This window comes from Ictalurus punctatus, chromosome 27 (genome assembly GCF_001660625.3).
Source record: "Ictalurus punctatus breed USDA103 chromosome 27, Coco_2.0, whole genome shotgun sequence".
Lineage (NCBI taxonomy): Eukaryota > Metazoa > Chordata > Actinopteri > Siluriformes > Ictaluridae > Ictalurus > Ictalurus punctatus.
The window spans coordinates 10,357,116-10,369,118 of record NC_030442.2 but is presented as its reverse complement, the minus strand read 5'-3'; the positions used below and the strand labels follow the sequence as shown (position 1 = coordinate 10,369,118).

Genomic DNA, 12,003 nt, shown 5'->3' with positions numbered 1-12,003 from the left:
GAGCAACCTGATAGTCTGATAGTCCCTTCTGATAGTACAGATGCTTACTTTGGTTGTGTTTGCTGTGCACTTCAGAGCTTCAGTGGTGTTTGGTCTCTTTAAAAATCCAGTATTCAGTTCTTTTGTCAAGCATCACGCTGTTGACAGCAGGTAGTGTTGTCACATCACTCCTGGGTCCATTGTTCGATCCTGAGCTTCACTTACTGTCTTTATTGAGTCTCAAATGTTTTTACAGAGTTTTCTCCTGGTTTTTTACCAACTCCTAAAAGAATTGCTGGCATGGGAGACTTTAAATTTCCACTAGTTTAAACGAGTGTGCAAGTGTGAAAGATGGACTGCAGTGTAGAGAAAATTAGCTGTTTAGATTGAATTACCTGTATTCTAGACTAGCAGATCAGCTTGGAGTGGGAAATTTGGCTAATTTAATATTTCTGATCAACTTTTCATCCAGCAATAATAACAAAAACAATTATTTATTAATTATGCATTAGAAATTACCTCTGTGGCCACCAACAGTAATATCCTAAATATAGTGAAAGATTATTTTAAGAGCACTGTAGCAAGATCAACAAGTCATGGCAGTAGACTTTGTGAAGCACATAAGACAGATATATTTGTGAACAGACAAAACTTTATTAAACTATTCTACTACATAGAAACGAATCTGTGTAGAATTGTGTAACACAAACACACATAAACGGGGGGGGGGTGGCTTTCAACAGAGTGAATGAAGTTCTGAGATTCTAGCACTGTATGTTATTTCACAGACCATGATCTGAACAAACCATCAATTTATTAAATTTACTTTCACTTCTTTAGAAGAGCTTTAAACTTAATACCATATGCACCAGTTTAGCTAGACTCTGGGGTATTGTACTTGCCTTTTGGATGGTTGTGTTGAAGGGATTTCCTCGTTATGTCATAGTGTTGAGTGGATTCCTGCAATGGTTATTCATCAGTGGTCTGGTCAGCATTTGAGTGGTGTCTGGAAGACCAATCGTAATGCTGAACGGAATGGAGTCTGGTAGGAGGGAGGTTTGAAGAGCTGGCAGATCTTGTCTTCCCAAAGATGTTGACTGTGGAGAACTCTGAGCTTTGGAGGTTCTCTGACGACTCTGTCCCTCGTCCATTTGTTGTTGTTCTTAGTGGTCTTAGCTTAGTGGTTAGCATGTTTGCCTCACACCTCCATGGTCGGGGGTTCGATTCCCACCGTGGCCCTGTGTGTGCGGAGTTTGCATGTTTTCCCTGTGCTGCGGGGGTTTCCTTCAGGTAATCTGGTTTCCTCCCCCAATCCAAAGACATGCATGGTAGTCTGATTGGCATGTCCAAAGTGTCTGTAGTGTATAAGTGTGTATGTGATTGTGCCCTGTGATGGATTGGCACCCTGTCGAGGGTGTACTCCGCCTTGTGCCCGATGCTCCCTGGGATAGGCTCCAGGTTCCCTGTAACCCTGAAAAGGATAAGCGGTATAGAAGATGGATAGATGGATTGGTGTTATAAGATTATAACCCTTTCTGTCTAGTCCAGCCCCCGGATGTTCCTCCAGTCAAACATTGTCTTAGGGTGGGGTATAAGCCATATTCTCTGCCTATGATGTTAATCAGTCAATTGTAGATTGCAGGTGGGTGGTTCCACACTTTTCATGATGTGTGGATCAAACTTTGTTTCAAAATGTTAACATATACCTATAATGACATTCTACCCAAAATTCCTTATTCTTATCCTTCAGGAAATCAATCAACGAGCACACACATACCACACATATATAAACTGTTGTTAAGGACACTCCTAAAAATCCACTACAATAATCATACTAGTAATATTAATACACACTAAATAAATGTAATAATTAGTGGCAACTTAGTGGTCATAACATGATAGTTACAGGACAACACATGGAAGAAATTACATAGTTAAAGTTGCTGATATATTACTCTTGCAGTCATTGTAGGCTGTATAGATGTGCTCTGGTTTGGGATATGTTCCTGGCTGAGGGAGTAAAATGTCTCATTCCAAGGGGGGGGACCTCCCCCTTTTCCCCTTGAAGTTATCCCCTTTAATGGTGAGGGCCCTTTATCTGTTGGGTGAGCAATCTGGACTGGCGCAAAGGCCTAAATCATGGGATTTGACAGAGGTTTCTGTGGTTGAGATGGTTCAGCCCTGGGTCAGGGATGTATCTAACACTTGCCCTATTGTTGCAAAATAGGTGAGATAATGTAGATGCAAACAGGCAGTAATTAAGCGGTTCCTCAGTGTCTGTTGAGTGAGGATTCATTGCTTTATGATTCCTATGGCTAACTGACTGCAGTCAGTATATACTGTAACGTTTCCCCCAGAGCTATCTGGTGGGTTTTCTGGCTGAGAGCGTCTATGGTTTTATGTTTCTATTTTTCAGGAGTCATATATGGTGCTTGTGCATTGAGATCCTACAGGGGTCTGTTCCATGTTCCTACCTTGCTCCCAGTGTTTCTTGGTTAGGCCTGCAATTCACACTATTGTCACAGGATCATGCACCTTATGAAGATGAATATATTAATAATCATTCTTTGGGACATTCTTGTCAAGGGTTTTGACAAGAACTCACGGTTTTTGTAATTGATACCGGCTATGGTTGTGTCTTTTTTTCAGTCTATTCTAACCCAATTTGGTCATTTGCCAGTTCCCACCCAACACCTACTGTAGCTCTCCCTATCACACATCAGCTACTAACCAGGGATGGTTCTTCTGAGACACCTGAAGCCAGCCATGGTGATTTCCGGTTTTTCTACTTAATGTCCACAACCTTAAGCACTGTACATCAATAACTACTTGCTTAAATTTAAGGACAAACTATACCAAAAATAGGTAATGGTTTAATAAATTAATTTAGATATAACCATTGTTTCTACCCATCAGCAATATTTTATTGTTGTAACATGATTTTTTGACAGTAAAAGCATTTGATTTGTGATGTCCCAAATACTTGACTATGTTACGTTCCTGTCTTGAGGCCACACGTCTTTTCAGTTATTGAATGCTACACAACAGAGACAGAGAAAGCTCAAATTTCATATGCAGATAGACAGTTTATTGCTTTGAAAGATGATATGAAGCTTTTGTTGATAATGTTGCTATATGGTTTATATGAATGCTATTTTCACACAGTAGTCAGACTGTAGATGCTGGCAACTACGCCACTCGGGGGCCTGAACAGACAGGCTACAGTAGACCATTTTTATCCATACTGAGTGGTGAAAACCTCCAGACTCACTAGCAATAACTAAATGTCTAGCTTTCAAGACCAACCTTCAAGCAGAGAAAATGTACAGTTTTTCTCTGTAAAGGTGTGTGTTCATTGGGAGAGTGAGTTTTTCTGGGAAGTGGGAACAGGGCCGGATAGGGCAGCAGCTGGCAACCAGTATTGTTTAATAAGGCAGGATATCCACATGATCTATATACTGTAGAACACAATGTGATGGTGCCATGCCTAACAAGTTGCCCTAGGTAATTCCCTATGCCAGGGACCGTTAATTCTGCAAGAATAATTTGTGGCACAGAAATAAAGTATCTGCCAGTTTGAGATACATGCATGTGCAATATGAAAGTCCACTAGGTAACTGGCTCATTTTAGAATATGATAAATAGTTGATGAAGTTGTGCAATTTTTCAAAGTCCAAAGAGTTTTTGAACTGTATAATCACTAAAAGACCGAACTAACATGCTGCAAAGTTTTAATCACATCCAGGACCCCCCCTAAATCAATAAACATTATTAACAAAAAAGCATGTCTCTTGACTCTGAAAAAAAAAAAATCAAGAAAAGGTTAATAGCTTATTGTAATTCCAAGTGCTGATGACAGATACATTTAGGTTAGTTTATTGATTTATAAAGCACATTTAAAACAACAGTTGTTGAAACCAAAGTGCTGTCCAATAAATATAAAACAGAATTAAAATAAATTAAGAGTAAACAAAAACCAAAAGATAAGACCAATGAAAAATGTATACCCTCAATTAAAACATATACAAATAAGACTTCAAAGAAGATTTAAACACTGAAACAGAAGGTGAAGATCTAATGTAGAGAGGAAGACTATTCCAAAGCCTAGGAGCAGCCACGGAGAAAGCCCAGTCACCTTTGGACTTAAAACGTGAAGGAGGAACTGAGAGCAGTAATTGTCTGGATGACTGAATGTGTCTTGTTGTAGTATATGGAATATGAAGATCATAAATATACTGAAAAGCAAGTCCATGCAAAGCTTTATAAACAAAAAGCAAAATTTTAAAATCAACACAGAACTTGACCGGTAACCAACGAAGAGAAGCGAGCACAGATGTAATGTTCTCACGTTTTTTAGTGCCAGTCAGTAATCTGGCCACTGCATTTTGTACCAATTGCAAACGATCAATAGTTGTTCTGGGCAAGCCCAGATAGAGCGAATTACGATAGTCCAACCTAGATGTGAGAAATGAATGAATAACAGTTTTGAGGTCCTTCTTGGAGAGCATCATCTTGATTTTAGCAATAGATCTTAACTGTAAGAAACTGCCTTTTACTACAGCACTAATGACACCAAGGTTTTTGACACAGTCACGCACATTAGAAAAGAGGGGACCAAGCTGACTGAAAATGTCAGAGGACAGAGCTGATGGACCAAAGACGATTATTTCAGTTTTGTTGTTGTTTAGCTGTAAAAAGTTCCTGTCGATCCAGTGCTTAATGTCATGCAGTCAACAACTAGACACAGAGCAGGTCTAATTTTTCACAATTAGATAAAGCTGAGTGCCATCGGCATAGAAATGATATAAGTGGTGTCTCTCAATAATATAACCTAGAGGAAGCATATATAGAGAAAAGAGAAGAGGACCCAAATTGGAATACTGGGAAACACCATAGGGCATTTGAGCACAGGATGAGAAACACTTCCCTACATTACCATAAAAATATCTCAACTTGAGATAAGAGTAAAATCACTCCAGCTGAAACCCAGCTACATGACCAAGTCTTTGCAAAAGGATATCATGATCTACTGTGTGAAATACTGCACCCAAATTTTTGCACTTTGCAATTATTGCAATTAATGTATTAAAATACAGCAAGGGCGTACGGTGGCTTAGTGGTTAGCACGTTCGCCTCACACCTCCAGGGTCCGGGGTTCGATTTCCGCCGGGGCCATGTGTGTGCGGAGTTTGCATGTTCTCCACGTGCTGTGGGGGTTTTTCCAGGTACTCTGGTTTCCTCCCCCAGTCCAAAGACATGCATGGTAGGCTGATTGGCGTGTCCGTAGTGTGTGAGTGTGTATGTGATTGAGCCCTGCGATGGACTGGCACCCTGTCCAGGGTGTGCCCGATGCTCTGCGATGGACTGGCACCCCGCCTTGTGCCCGATGCCCCCTGGGATTGGCTCTAGGTTCCCCCGTGACCCTGAAGAAGGAATAAGTGGTAGAAGATGGATGGAAAATACAGCGATAGCCTGAGTCAAGAGTATGTAAGATATCATTGGTAAAACAAAGCAGATTCAGTACTGTGAAGTTCCCTGAAACCAGACTGAAATGGATCAAAAATACTAAAAGCACTGAGGTACGAAAAAATCTGAGAATAGACAACTTTTGAAATGATAGATAGTTTGGAAATGGGTCTGTAGTTATTCATGACATACTGATCAATATGATGCTTTTTATCAGCAGTTGTACTATAGCATGTTTAAAAGTGGCAGGCACAACCCCATTAATTGGAGAGCTATTAATAATAATGGTCACGACCAGTCTCAAAGCAGGAAAAGCTTCTTTAAAAATATGCGAAGGCAGAAAATCAGAAAGGCAGAAAGAGGATTTCATACTAGAAACAATATCAGAAAGATGTGAAGGAGACACTGGTTGAAAAGCGTAAGAGAGCTCTGACACGGAAGCGATTCTAGAGGAGGATAACTATGAGATGGTATGTTAGACCAAATACCCTCAATTTTATGAGTAAAATGAGTTAAAAACTGATCAGACAGGTCAGTAGAAATCTCAAATGAAACACTAGGAGAGGAATTTAGAAAGGCATTAATTGTAATAAAAAAGGACCTTCAGTCTTTGTGCATTTTGTGTAATTAAATCAGACATGTATTTTGACTGTGTCTACTTAACAGCACTCTGATACCACTTAAGACACTCCCTGAAGAGTTCATATGATATCTGCAGTTTGTCTTTCTTCCATCTGCGGTCAGTGCGCCTACACTCCTGCCTGAGAGCACGAGTGGAACTATTTAACCAGGGCTGAACTTTCTTCATCACCTTGGATCTGTGTAACTTTGAGGGGGCAATTGAGTCCAGGGTAGCAGTGCAGGTACTGTTAAAAAGATCAACCAATTAATTAGGATAGACACAAGAGGAGAGGGAATTAACAACATTAGGGATTTAGGTAGATAAATAGACATCATTGAATGACTTGGCAGTAGAGGAATTAAAACATTTAGAAAAAATTGGTCACTGATAAGATGATTAGAGTACAAGCCAGCACAGAGACAAAAACCACTGGACAGTGATCAGAAATAACAGCGTCACAAATTTCAAGATTAGTCACTAAAAAAACCAAGTGAAAAAACTAAGTCCAAGGTGTGACCATTCTGGTGAGTTGATCCAGAAACAAACTGTACAAAGTTAAGTGAGTCCATGAGACTCCATGAAAGAAAATCTTTGACCAAGGGTTTAGACTGGCAGCAGACATGGATATTAAAGTCACCTAGAATCAGAAGCAATAGTGCGACATCACGGAATCCAAAAAGTCAGAAAATTCTCAAATAAAATCCTAATTGAAATTAGGTGGTCTGTAAACCAGGGCACAAAGCAAGGAGGTAGTGAGATCAACCTTGAAGAGCTGCACCTCAAAGCTTGGAAAGATTTCAACAGGCACAAATTTACACTTAAAACAGTTCTTGAAAATTGCTGCTATTCCACCACCATGACCTACAGTTCTTGGAGAATTGAAAAACAAGCAGTCTGGAGGAGTAAGTTCCTTTAGAACTGTAAAATCACCAAGGCTGAGCCAGGTCTCAGTCACAAATAAAAAATCCAGAGCACGATTAAGAAAAAAAGTAATTTAAAATAAAAAAATTTGGACAGAGATCTAGCATTTATTAATGCAAATTTGACAGGACGGTTCAAAATCCATGATCAATCTGACAAGGGATTAGATGGTGAATGTGTTGATAAATACTCCAATGATCTGAGATTACCGAAGTTAACTCCATTTACAGCACTTGATCTCAAAAGTAGTGAAAAGGAGACCAAAAAGATGGTATAAGTTCATCTGCAGATGTGTGAGGAGAAATGACAGTATGACGTGTGTCTCTCTGAACATAGAAAGGGCGACGAGCAATCCCCAGTGCAACACAAGTTTTATAAATTCCTGCTGGTAAAGGTGATGCAGAGTTCAAATGTAGAAGCTCTGCTGATGAGTAGCGAAAAGTCATTGTAGAAAAAATATTCTGAGGAACAATAAATCAGATATGGCTGACCAGCCATGCACAGTAAAAGAGCTGTAAAAAAACACTCTGCCATAAACAGCGCCTCTTGCTACCCCGTCAACATGACCATGTTAGACAATACGTTAGCCTGAACACCACAAAACCACCCACAAAACATTTTGGGTAGGAAAAAAGTAGTCTGGAATGGAATGCCCCAGACATTTCCAACCCAGAAAATAGTAGCAGGTAATAGACCAGAGAGAAAGTGGAGACTAACCCATGGGTCAATACGCAGCAAACTGGAGGTAATGTGGGATCGAAGGCTCGCAAATAGGCTGATGAAGAACAGGGAGAGCAGTGAGTCAACGCTGGCGTTCACTCATTCACGCTGATGTCCTGTAAAAACCATGAAACAAGGTCAATGAAGCATATCGAAAGTTTGATATTAGGTGCAAAAATTCACATTGACCAAAGGATATAATCCAAAATGGGCAGAAAACAAACCAAGTAAAATTACCACAGATCAACGGCAGCCAAATATGTCAGCGTACACTCAACTGGAACCGTTGAGTGTTTACCCATCCTTTGTAAAATGATAAATGATGATGCTGACATTCAAAATAGCTGGTTGTCTCTTTTCATCTGTTTGTAATGAATGATTTAAGCCTTTCTGTTTTCCTCATTGTGGATGTGTGTGAATATCCTTATTCTGTTTAATACAGTTCCATTCATTATGAGCTGTTTATCACATTCTAAAAATAAATGTCCCTCAGGACTACTACTACTACTGTGAACCTTAGGCCTAAAGAGAATATCTACACAACCCTAACATGTGAAAATTATCTTCTTAGATTAGAGAATAAAACAGTGAGAGTATGTGGCAGCTAGAATAACACCATAAATGTAACCAAATAAATGTTGTGTGTTTAATTCTCGGATTATTAGAGAATTACTAATTACTAATTACTAAATTAGAAGGCATCAAAAACAATGAACTCAGCACCATATGGCAAAGCAAATGCATTTGTGCAAAAACTAAAAAGGTGACCATTATGCATCTGCTGCACACACATTATCCCATTACCATCTCATAGGCACAGCTCTAAGCATTCTCATCCTCCTGTCTTCATTTGCCAAACCTCTGTTCAGAGCACTGCAGAAAGACTCCCCTGGGCATGGCTGTTCACAGCTGCCCCTATGAATTGCAAGAACACAGGGAACAGGTGGTTGAGGATGAACTCAGGGCTATGTTTGACATGGGGTATTGGTGCAGACCTGTGGTCACTGTGACCAAGGAAGACAGCACTTTGCATTTCTGCATGGATTACATGTTTTGTGTAATCCATGCAGTCACCTATCTAGTAAGAAAAATACTACCTGTCTTCACCAATCTTTAAATGAGTTACAAAAAAAGGAACGCAAACAATACATTGATTTTAAGACCAAAAAATCCTATGATATTAAGTCATTTATCAATCGTAAGGTAGGTTATGCGACTTACCTGGGTAAGTTTACTCAGAACCTAAACTTCCGGTTCCAAAAACGGAGGTAACTTTCAGGGTAAGTAAGTTGAAAAAGCAACTTACTCGCTGAACACAACCTGGTCTGGAGCAGGTTACGTTCCAGGGTTAGTTTGTTTCAGAGAGCTGACTGAGCATGGTGTGCCCTTTTGAAGAAGATAGAGTGGACATGGAAGCAGATTATACAAGGTCTTTTTTGTTGTGAGAGGTGATAAGACCACATAATGTGTTTTCATATCCAGAAGAATATTTGTGAGAGCGTTTATCATTTTTCACTTGAATCATTAATTTAACAAATCTTTTGAAACCTCACATCCACACCATGATACATCATGGATCAGTGCTTAACACTGAGCACATTTTATGCATTGCCCTTCATTTTTTTTGCCAAGGGGAATTTTCTGTATAACGTGGGTGCTGCAGAGCATGTGGGAAAGGCAACTGTGTGCAGGACCATTTGTTCAGTATCCCTTACACTCAAATGACTCCTACACAGTTTTGAGCATTTCCCTGGCCATAAACCACTGGGACTTATTAAAGAGGAATTGCAAAGAGTGGCGGGTTTGTCTGTTCTATGATATTGTATGAGACCTTTTTATTTGCATATAACACATAGTTCATCTATCCATACATATGTACACAGCCATAATAACTTTAAATGTTATCTTTCAATTTCAGGTTTCCCAAATGTCATTGGATGCATTGATGGAACCCATATTCGTATTAAAGTGCCTTCTGTCAATGAAAAAGACCATGTTAATAGGAAGTCATTCCATAGCATCAAAGTGCAGGTAACAGTATATTGGTAAAACAGTATATAATGTTGGGTGCTAAATCTAAAGCTTAAGCAATTAAATGTCACTCTCCAGTGGCCTCCACTAACTTGGTAATATGTGATGCATCCCACCTCATCACCAACACTGAGGCAAAATGGCCAGGGTCTGTACACGGTCCTGGAATATTTTGGGAATTGTTGTTGTGGCTTAAATTTCAACAGGGTATGTATTGCCTTACACAATGCATTAAAAAAAATCTAGGTGGTAACCAACATTACAGGAAACTTCAATGATTACTTGCTGGGGGATAGAGGATACCCCTGTCTGCCCTATCTGATGACTCCTACGCTCAACCTGGCCTACAGGCATGATTTAACCTGGCCGATAGTAGAATATGGGCCAAGGTGGAGATGACTATTGGAATCCTGAAGGCCAGGTTTCAGTGCCTGCGTAGGCTCAGGGTCAGTCAAGAGAGGGCATGTGATATCACACTGGCTTGTGCTGCACTGCGCAACATCACCACCGTAAAAGGTGAGAGGGGCCTCCCCTACTATTGATGAAGATGGTCTTGAGGAACCCCCTGTAAACCCAGTGGACCAAAGAGATGGCAGGGTGTTACGAAATGTGATCTGCCAAAATCACTTCACAATAAATTAATAAAAGCACAAAGTCAAGTTTTGTTTATTTCCTGTAATTAAAAAAGACATTTGTGTATATTGTTTTATCATTCAATAATAAATGACAGAATAATCATCATTAGGCAAATACAGTGCTCACCTTTAGCCACTGCTCCAGCAATTCAGTTTCAAGCCTGGCATTTTTTTGTGGGTTCAGCTTTTTTTTTTTTCCAGCTATTTGATGTTATATAAGGTCCATCTCCATGTCACTTTTTTTATTTGTCTTTGAAGATGGACCTTATACAGCTCCTTTGCAGGCAGCAGGGAACATAGAATGACTATTCAAAATTATTATCATAAATGTCTGTATGTATCATAAATGTCTCGTTTTGTTTGTCTGTTTTCATGACCACGAACTTTGTCTTTCCCATTGGATTATTCTGCTTTGATTCTGTCACCCATTTTAATATTCTACCTCTATCACAGCAGAAGTAGTCTCTTCATCTTCATCCTACAGTGCAAATTACTAATGATGTTTAGTCTAGCAAGCAGTAACAATACCTGAAGACAATAATTACTTACAACTGTGGCAGGCTGTGCTGTTGCAAGAGGGTCCATTAATACAATGTGTCCATCAGCAACGGAAAGGAAATAAATCCGGTAAGATGCTCCATGCATTCTCAAAGAAATACAACTAATATACAAATACATAAGGGACATCTAGTAAGGGCACTAGAATTAAGGTTACAGTATACACCATATTCAGTCAAATAAGCATGCACAATACATAAGTGAAACAGTGACAATTATTGCAAAACACATTTTTCAAAATGGTGACAGTGTTGGTCATCTTAAGTTTTAAAAGATAAATGACTCAAAGCACTGGAAACTTAAATAAGTTGCAAGTACTAATATGCTACACCTACATTTTACCAAGCCACTTGTGTCATGGGAGGTAGCAGACTCTGAAGTTCCCCCAGGAATGCTATCAACTATAGGTCGTTCTTGATTAAGGGACAGTACCAGCTCCTTGGCGGGAGTAAGTGAAGGTGGTGGTGAAGCCCCACCCATTTTCCGGGCCCCAGCCTTCTTCCTTTTGGCTATATACAAAGAGAAAGTTTTATATAGAACACTAGGGCAGTTACAGTACAGTTACAGGTAACAGTTTAAGAGGTTTTTTGCCAAACCAACTTTCTCTCCTTTCCCAATGCAACAGTATTGCTTTTTTAATATAACTGGCTTAAATTCCAATGGCTGCATCCGAAATCGCATACTATGACAGTATGTACTGTATTCAAGGCAGTACGTACTCCATTGTCGTTGAAACAGTACATACTAATAATCAGTATGTGTGTGTATTATGATTACAATCCTGGACATGCTATGTCCGCCATGTTAGCATTATCATGTGACCTTTGACATTATCATAAACACTAAAATCTTAAACAAGTTAACAATATTTATTCCGGTATTGTTAAACAAGTCCTGTTTAACCAAGGTTTAATACTTAAAAAGAGCCAACATGGTCTTCCGTGTTTGTTTGTTTTTCTGAGCTCGTCTGCACCAGTTCCATTGCATCATGGGATTGACTTGCGTAGTGTGAATCAGTTGCATAATGAAAAATCTCGCCGGAAGCAGTATGCCATCCGGGTATTCATTGCC

At 39.5% G+C, this 12,003-nt stretch overlaps 1 pseudogene; it reads left to right on the top strand.

The window, feature by feature from the left end:
* The first annotated feature begins 9,270 nt into the window (after window positions 1-9,270).
* LOC128629251 (putative nuclease HARBI1) overlaps window positions 9,271-12,003 on the top strand; it is a 52,795-nt pseudogene continuing 50,062 nt past the window's right edge.